At 38.7% G+C, this 9,956-nt stretch overlaps 1 non-coding gene across 1 annotated transcript; it reads right to left on the bottom strand.

Annotated features, from left to right (window-relative positions):
* Nucleotides 1–220: 220 nt before the first annotated feature.
* TRNAG-UCC (transfer RNA glycine (anticodon UCC)) lies at nucleotides 221–293 on the bottom strand. Its single transcript has one exon. It is a non-coding gene; the product is annotated as a tRNA-Gly (tRNA).
* Nucleotides 294–9,956: the final 9,663 nt, after the last annotated feature.

Raw genomic sequence — 9,956 nt, 5'->3', positions numbered from 1 at the left:
TGAACTGAATAAAACCTTAGCTTTACTTTTAATCCATAAAAATCCCATAAGCAAATTGTCTTTTAAAAATTGAAACCTAATGTTCTATGTTATTGTAGAAAATTGTTGCCCATGAATGCTTATTACTGTTAGTTGTCTATTGGATAACTGTTCTATATTGATTTATTTTAATTTTATTTATTTATTTTTTGGCTACACTACACAGCATGCCGGATCTTAGTTCCCTGACCAGGGATTGAACCTGGGCCCCCTGCAGGGGAAGCGCAGAGTCCTAACCACTGGACCATCAGGGAATTCCCTGGATAGCTGTTCTATACACACACATGCGCGCGCGCACACACACACGCACACACACTGTTTGTATGTTTTTTGGTCTTGAAATCTTTACTGCACTGCCATTTGGACAATGTAAGCAGGTCCCGTGTGCTAGTATGCTGTTAAATACTTTGAAATACTGACCTCTCAACTCAATAGTTGTGGCAATGGCGTTACTTTTTCTTAGTATGTATACTCTATCAACACACAAAAACTTCTGTGTAGTCAGTCCCTGTTAATCTAACTGCATTTCTTTTTTGTTGGTTTTCACAATAGCTGCCTAAACTAATATTTTATATGTGTTTTACTAAGTTGGCAACATTTTTTCAGTTATGCCATCCATCTTTAAATGATGAATGACATTCTGGGGCACTGTCAGTTTGCATCATTAACCATTAGAAACAGTAAGGAGTTAGAGGGTAATCTCTCATTGTGCTAAGCACAAAATGTTTTTCTCTAAATGAGCAATCTAAAGATAATCACATATTATACATGCAAACAATTTCACATTTCTCATGAACACAATCTGTGTTCAAAAATCATTATTGTGCCAATTTAATAAGCCATCACACTGCAATGGCTGTAAATGTGCTTGGTGAAGATGACAAATATTAATGGGACACCAGTCAGAAGTCAGGCCTCTAGTCTAGTAAGGAACAGTTGAGAACTCTGGCATCACCAAAATATCTTTGACCCAGGAGTATGCTGGGTCTTCAAGTGGTGAGGTCCTCCAAAGGAATTGACATTATCTACCCATCACCTCCAAAGGCAGTTCAAATCACTGTTTCCAAAGAGAATGCAGTGAATTTGTGTTAATTTGGGGCTGATATTGATATCTGAGGTACACACATTCTGGTGGAAGTGACAAGGTAGCAGGCACCTGGGCAAAGGAGGTACTGTAGTCTGGCAGGTTACTGTGTCATGGTTAACCTGGCGGGGGAAGGGTAGAAAGTTGTGGAGCAGCAACTAAGTTGGTGATTGGTTAGTGAGGACCAAGGGAAGGGGAAAGGCGCCTTCTTCTAAGAGCCGAAGCCTTGTAAGCTATGGCTCCAAATTTTTCTTGTGATGAAGTTAAGCAGATATCATTAGAGACTAGGCATGTAATGTGGGGCATAGGGTAAAGACTATATTGGTATTTGTGTCTCTATCCTAGGCATCTTAGATCCTAACTTTAGGGCACATAACTACTCTTGTTGCCAGTTACTTGGGGCAATGAGTCAATATCTAACCAGGGTAGAGGTAAGGCAATAAAGCAAAAGAACGTAGGTTTCAAAAACAAGGACAAGACCTTTTGGGGACGTTTTATGTTGCAAGTTCTTGCACCCCCTTTAAAGTTTAAAACAAATATCTTCTCATTGGTAGCATTCTCTAACCCTCTTTCTCTTTGCCTTCCTCCTGTCTCTGCTCCCCCATAGACTTTGTATGCACCTCTACTATCACATCACAGTACCAATGCCGCCTCACCATTGAGTTTATGTATTTTTCTCCCCCATTTGACTGTGAACTTCTTGAGGCTAAGGACTGTCAGGTCCATCTCTGTATCCTCAGTGCCTAGTACTCAGTATCTGACTGAGTTAGGTACCAATAAAGAGAAAAAGAAGTTTAAATTAACTATCCAAAGCCAAATGATACTTTTCAAAAATAATTTTATTATAGAAGTCACCAATTTAATTGAAGAACATTTTCAAAATGCACTAAGTTAAAAGGAATACAATATTTTTTACAAATCTGCAATTATATTCAAGACAGAGTATTTATGCTTAGTTTTCTACTTACATATCATGAGCATTTCATTCTTTTATATCTCTACAGAATGTTTTTTTTGAACTGCTCCCATAGAGTTATTGGTGCTTACCAAGCATTCCATTTGGCCCTCTGCATTTCTCATCCCTCTGTAGTTAGATAGGACTATGTAACTAATCCTGGCCAATGGGCATAAGCATAAAGGACAAAAATGAGGAATAAACTTCTGGGCCAAAGTGTGGAAGAGCTGGTATGTGCCATCCACCAGTTTATTTCTTTTTCTGCTAAGTGATGGGTGACATCGTATGCTGGATTTTCTATCAGCCTTTGTCTCACAATGGCTGTGTGGAGACCCCTGCCACTTTATGTTGGACAGGCAGCACAAGTGAGAAATTGGTCTTTATTTTGGTAAGCCACTGGGATTTCTAGGTTAATTTGTTGTGGTAGAATAACCTATCCTATCCTCACTACATAGGTACATAGAATATTATTATACGGATATACCATGATTTGACAGTTCCCTATGGTATGTATTTCAACAGTTTCTGTTATTCTGCTAATATAAACAGTGCTGTGATGTATGTCATTATATGTAAGTCTTTGTGGAAATTCATGGTAATTTTCTTAAGATAAATTGCTAGAAAGGAAATAACTGGGTAAAAGAATTTGGCGATTTTTAAGGCTTGAATATATCTTACAAAATTTCCCCCCAGAAAGATAATGCCAATGAATGGTCTCATTAGCAGTATATACATAAGTGCTTGTTTCACCATGCCTCACCAAATTGGGTATTAGTCTTCTTTTGAATACTTGCAAATGTGATAGGCGAAAAATTATTGGAGTCAAATCTGGTTTATTTTAATAACAAGATGACCTTAATATTGACGGATTTTTCACTGGAGCTGTCTCTTAGTGGGTCTTGGTTTCATGAGCCTAAGTTACTTGAGGATGAGGGTGGAACCTATTTAGTAGGTTCCAAAAGGACTCTTGGAAATGTATCAAGATGAATCTGGCAGTATAACCAGTGTCTCAGTGACTTATGTCAGGGCAACAATAGCAGAAATGAATCATTACATTTTTTTCTGGAATTTTTTCTTTTGGTCTGTCCAGAGGTTTTATTCCTGAACTATGAGAAAAAAATAATATGGGATGGCTGATTTCCTGAAACACTTTACAGATTCTAAGACAGCTCATTGCTATAGCCTCTGCTCATAAAAAACTAAAAGATTTCTGAGTCCTCCAGTGAATTCCATCCCTCTGACTTAAGAAACAGTATACCTGGAAATAGTGGAGAATAAAAAAATGGATATATGCCCATTAAAAGAGTGAGGTCACAATTGAACTGTATCTTTTTTTTATGCAGAGCTCTTTTTAAAATTTTATTTATTATTTATTTATTTATTTTTTGGCTGTGTTGGGTCTTTGTTGCTGCGCACGGGCTTTCTCTAGTTGTGGTGAGCAGGGGTTACTGCTTCGTTGTGGTGTGCAGGCTTTTCATTGCAGAGGCTTCTCTTGTTGCAGAGCACGGGCTCTAGGCTTGCAGGCTTCAGTAGCTGTGGCATGCGGTCTCAGTAGTTGCAGCTCATGGGCTCTAGAATGCATGCTCAGTAGTTGTGGCACACAGGCTTAGTTGCTCCACGGCATGTGGGATCTCCCCGGACCAGGGCTCGAACCCGTGTCCCCTGCATTGGCAGGCGGATTCCTAACCACTGAGACATCAGGGAAGTCCCAAGATGAAATCTTTGTAAAAGAAAAACGTAGTCAACAATCTTATAAATAGCTATGATAATTTTTTATTTTCAACATTCTCAGGTTTTATTTATATATAGGTTTTGCTTATAAATAGGCGTCATAGGAGGTGCCTTAAAACTTTGGGCTATTCATACAAGAGAATAAAGTTCATTTTTGAGGCAGGACAGTGTCTTGTGTCTCTGTGTAGATGTTTGTTTTGCTAGTTGGAGAGGCTGAATCAGCAGCTAAAATCTTAAGAATGTTCAAGATACTTTTGTGTACCTAAGTTGACATATCAGCATTTTACCCACCTGATGGACTGAGTAAAATGTAAAGCGTGTTTCTCTCAAGTTGTATTAAAAGTCTAGTACAGACTGATTAACAGCACTTCTTTCCTTTAAATTAGAACCATCATGCTCTAAATTACATTAAGACAGATTGCCTAAGTCTCCTTATTGTAACAGGAATTTATGCTAAGTATTTTTAAGGAAACTATTGCAATTAAATGTGAAAAAGAGACCTTATTACATCTTCTCTCTAGCAATTATTAGTCTCTTAATATATTTAAAATTGTGACTTGCTGATGAGGTATTTATTCAACCAAAAAGTCCTTTAACATTTATGTAATGATCACATATTATGGGCCAGGCACCATGCTGGGGCTATAACTGTGAATATGACAGACACAGTATCTTTCCTCATGGAGCTCATAATCAACAAAATACGTCCAATAAAACTGTTGCTTTGTGACTCTGCTGTGTGTGTGTGTGTGTTTAAAATTTAGGGAGTTTAACTTAAAAATATATATAATTGGACAAACTTATTATGAAATGATACTTAGATAAAGTTTTTTCTTCTACAGAGACTATTTGTAAGTCCTGGCCCCAGTGTGGTGCTCTGATAAAATAGCTAGTGCTTTATTTACTGCTGACATGCTTGTTTTTTTGTGGGTTTTTTTGCGGCATGTGGGCCTCTCACTGTTGTGGCCTCTCCCGTTGCGGAGCACAGGCTCCGGACGCGCAGGCTCAGCGGCCATGGCTCACAGGCCCAGCCGCTCCGCGGCATGTGGGATCTTTCCGGACCGGGGCACGAACCTGTGTCCCCTGCATCGGCAGGCGGACTCTCAACCACTGTGCCACCAGGGAAGACCTGACATGCTTGTTTTTAACCTCACACCTCCAGTGTAGATTCTGTTAGTTAGGAATTCAAACAGCATTGGCATTATGGGCTAAAGCACGTCTTATCTTACAAGCAAGGCTCTTCCATCTTGACCTATGTGGACAGTAGTTTAATTCTAAAATACTGGGAGAAAAAAATATATGCTTGATTTTTACCAATCCCATTGGATGATGATACTATATTATTGTTACAATTCCCAGAAGATATTACTATTGGTGGAAGCTGGGTAAAGGGTACAAATGACCTCTCTGTACTAATTCATATAAATGCACGTGAATGTGTTATTATATCAGAGTAAAATGTTTAATTAAAAAGAACAGGCTAGGGACTTCCCTGGCGGTCCAGTGGTTAGGACTCTGCTCTTCCACTTCAGGAGGCACAGGTTCGATCCCTGGTCCAGGAACTAAGATCCTGCATGCTGTGCGCAGCTCGGCAAAAAAAAAGAAATAAAATAAAATAAAATAAAATAAAAACAGGCTAATAACTGGATGAGAATGATCTCATCCTTTGTTCCCTCAAAGCTCTATCCTATTTTTATAGATGATAACATCTAAGAACAATAGCAATGATGACTTTTTCATTGGCTAGTGTATGAACGCCCTGATCATGAGGGCGTATAATGTAAGAACTGTACCTGTAAGAAAGAATAGCTTGATTCCAAGTGGAAGCACATTTCTTAAAAGCATCTTCTTTGAAACCATGAATACCATGTGACTCGTTTGCTTAGACTCTAGAGCATGGGTCATGAATTTATTCCTTACTTAGGTTCTTTACATTTACACTAACTCCTTTCCCCAGAACCCCAAAGAATCCTCCTTTGGCGATTATCTGGTCAATGTGTGTCTTTTATTATGAGAGAGAAAGGGTAGGGGAATGAATAGAACTTTCAAACCTTGCAGAATCAGGAGTGTTGCCTTTATTTGTGCTCTTTTAATATTAAAGAGTTCCTTGAACAGGGTTTCTACCAGCAACACAGTTATCAGAGAACAGGACTCCTGCTTCTAAACAGGTATCTATAATGATCATCTTTTCTGACTCTCCCAAGTTAAACAGTCATAAAATGCAAAGGAATCAGGTGAACCAGCACAGAAGAGACACTCAGTGTTTGCTGAGTGAATTATTGTTGCATAAAAGATTAGCTAGAGAAGAATCAGCCCTTCTAGTAATTGTTTGATGGAGCTTACATTTGAGTGAATTGAGATAACCAACATGCAAGTTCACAAATAAATTAGATAATATCAGATAATGAAAACGAGTGGCAGAATTGCCAGTAGCTACATTAGACTAGATTTTCAGGGAAATACATCAGTGAGAAAGTGGCATTTAGCAGTGACCTGGATGGTGAAAAGGAAAAAGCCATGTGGAAATAGTGGAGAAAGAAAACTACAGGCTAACCGAAAAGAAACTTCAAGGTCTTGACGCCAGAATGGGCTTGGACTAGAATGAAAAATAGCAAGACAGGGTGGCTGTGACATACCGAGAAAGGGGTAGAATAATGCTAGATGATCCAGGAGTTTGTAGTCCCTGGTGAAGAGTCTGTCTTTTATTCTGAAGGCAATGAGAAGCCTTTAGTAGGTAATCAACACAAGGATGACATCATCTGAAATAGTTTCTCTGTTGGAATGCCTATATGTATTACCCTCACTGGTGGGACTGCCAACTTTTCTTGGCTACCAGACCCCAGGACCATGAGAAATGGACATTCCTCACTCTTTCAATTTTCTTTTTTTTTTCACCATGCAGCGTGGCTTCTGGGATCTTAGTTCCTCGACCAGGGATGAGACCCAAGCCTCCAGTGGTGAAAGCGTGGAGTCCTAACCACTGGACCACCAGGGAATTCCTGACATTCCCTACTCTTATGTGGGTGGTAGGCAGACACCTTGAGCAATACAGTTCCTATGAGAGTACAGTATATTGGACAGACTTGAATTTGAGTACTGACTCTTCTGTTTCCTAGCTGTGAGGCCTTGGGTAAGCTACTTAGCCTCTCTGATTCTTATTTTCCTCATCTCGAAAAATGGAAAATTATAATAGTACTTTCTTGTAGTTGTTGTAAGGGTTAAATGACTTAGTGGATGAAAAGTGCCTGACAACGTGCCTGATACATTTTAGGTACTCAATAAAGGTAAACTATATGATTTCTTTTACAGAGGAGGGTATACCAAAAAAGTACAAAATATAAATGTAACTAATACTCCCTAGAGGCAGTATGTGGATGCATATGCTTGTGTGTGCATGCATCCCACATACCGTATGCATACAAATCGTATTTGGATTCAAAGCTGTGCTTCACCAATTAGTAGCTCTAAGGCCTTAGATGAGTTAATAAACCTCTATAAACTTCAATTTCCCCACCTGTAAAATAGGGTGATAATAGTGTCCTTCTGCATTAGGAGGATTGATTAGGCTTGACTTCATAAAAAAGAAAAACAAAATAACAGTAGTTTAAAAAGAATGAAGTTTATCTCTCGTGTGAAAGAAGTCTAGAAGCAGGAAGTCCAGGACTAACACAACATTTCCAAGATCAATAGGGACCCAGTTCCTTTATGTCTTTCTGCACCAGCATATTAGCACTTGGGCTTCCATCTTCAAGTGACCTCATAGTCTAATATGGCTGCTGAAGCTCCAGCCGTTTGGACTATATTCCATGAAGCAGGAAGAAAGAATGGTTGGAAGGCAAAAAGGGTCCATTTCTGTGTTGAGACAGCTCCCTTTAAAAAGTCTGTCTTGACAGAGAAAGACAAATATCATATGATATCACTTATATGTAGAATCTAAAAAAGGGATACAAATGAACTTATCTACAAAACAGATATAGAGTTACAGATGTAGAAAACAAACTTATGGTTACCAGGGGGTAGGAGGGGGATAAATTGGAAGATTGGGATTGACATATACACACTACTATATATAAAATAGATCACTAATAAGGACCTACTGGATAGCACAGGGAACTCTACTCAGTACTCTGTAATGGCATATATGGGAAAAGAATCTAAGAGTGGAAATATGTATATGTATAGCTGATACACTTTGCTGTATATCTGAAACTAACACAACATGGTAAATCAACATCCTCCAATAAAAAATTTTTAAAAACAAATAAAAAATAAAAAGTATGTATTGAAGTCTGACATAATCATAATACTTCCAGTTTTATGTAATTGACCAGAACTTAGCATGACCACACATAGCTGCTGGGGAGGCCAGGAAATGTGTTTAGTTATTGGCATTGCTATGCCAAATAAAATCATAATTCTCTTTATGAAGCAAGAAAGAATGGATATTTGATAAGCAGCTGGCAGGCTCAGCCACACCTTCACACAGGATTGTTTTAAAGTTTACATGAGATAATATAAGCATAGCCCTTAGCTCAGTTCCTGACAGATAATGAGTGCTTAATAAAGAAGATGGAATGCATGTTCTGCCTAAGATACCCTTCCTCTAAGAACATTGAGCAGAATAAAAGAACCATGAATGTTGTGCTGCTTGCAACAAGACACGACTCATCTCAAATGGTGCCACTTTTCCACTGGAATTGGGTGGCCTTCAATGGCTCGAGTTGAAAATCTATGGTACTTCATCCTTAAGAAAATATCCCTAGCTTAATTTTGACAATCTTTCTTCCTAAAGAGCCAGATCTCCTTTTACATCTACTAGACTATACTATGGTGCTAGAGGGAAGGAACAAGCAGCAAATCCTCACCCCTTGAGTTTGACCTATACTTTAGATCTCTTCCTTTGCCCAGCTCTACCTGGAGTCAGTAACAAACAAGGGAATGGACTACTTTTCAGTGGATGACTTTTGAGAAGGATAGGGAAGTGAAAACAAGAGAACGGAATCCTGGATTCCAGCAGGCGTTGGGGCTAATAAGAATATGCCACTTCTATTCCTCTTGACAGGATTATTTAATTGTTTCCAGAGCTCTATCAATAGCATTGTTCATTTTAAGCAGGCACATCAATTAAAGGTGCCTTTAATATTGTAATTAAAAAGTAAGTTTTTGGAACTATAGCCTGATTCAATGACTTACCATAAAGCCATTCGTTTTTTAATTTTATTAATGCTGAAAGAGAAATGATTTCCCGAGACACAAATACAATGAGTTTTATATGACCTCACAGGCACATACAAGTACCCAAATCTCTTATGTCTCAATTTGAATACATTAGTGGCAGACACCTTAATGTGAATAAAGAGGAAAAAAGAAAAGAAAGTTTCATTTGTAGATTGAATTATGTCCTGTCAACTAATCCTAACCACGTTAATGGGTGGGTTGGTCTAATTCAAATTCCCTTTTAAATATGTTGGATGACTTATCTGTCTTCTGAGTCATGAGTTTGCCTCTTGAGACTTCCCTTGTCACAAATGTAGTCGTCAGGCTCAGGCGTGGGATATCATAAATAAGAACCATTTTTTGTCAGATTTACTGTGGCAGAAATGCACCATAAACACATTTTGCATGATTTTTAAGCTATGAAAGAAACATGATACAGCACGAAATTGATCTCATTTTAAGTATCTTAAGCACTTAATTTAGACTTAATGAGACAGTTATTGTAAAACATTACATATCATTTGGGTATTACATGAAAGTATATGGAAATTTGAAAGAGATGTTGAAAAGGGTCCAAGTATGCTTTACCCTCCAGCAAATGCAAGGACCATCCCAAAAGTCTTCACTTCTTGTTTTTGTATTTCATTTGGTTTATTTTGGTGATCTCCTCAAGCTAAATCAATGCTCAAATCCACGATTCTTTTTCTTTTTTTCTTTCTTTCTTTCTTTCTTTCTTTTTTTTTTTTTTTGCGGTACACGGGCCTCTCACTGTTGTGGCCTCTCCCATTGCGGAGCACAGGCTCCGGACGCGCAGGCTCAGCGGCCATGGCTCACGGGCCCAGCCACTCGGCGGCATGTGGGATCTTCCAGGACTGGGGCACGAACCTGTGTCCCCCGCATCGGCAGGCAGACTCTCAACCACTGCGCCAC

The sequence above is a fragment of the Neophocaena asiaeorientalis genome, unplaced genomic scaffold (assembly GCF_003031525.2).
Source record: "Neophocaena asiaeorientalis asiaeorientalis breed wild unplaced genomic scaffold, Neophocaena_asiaeorientalis_V1.1 scaffold1126, whole genome shotgun sequence".
NCBI lineage: Eukaryota > Metazoa > Chordata > Mammalia > Artiodactyla > Phocoenidae > Neophocaena > Neophocaena asiaeorientalis.
This window is presented reverse-complemented; position numbering and strand designations above follow the sequence as displayed.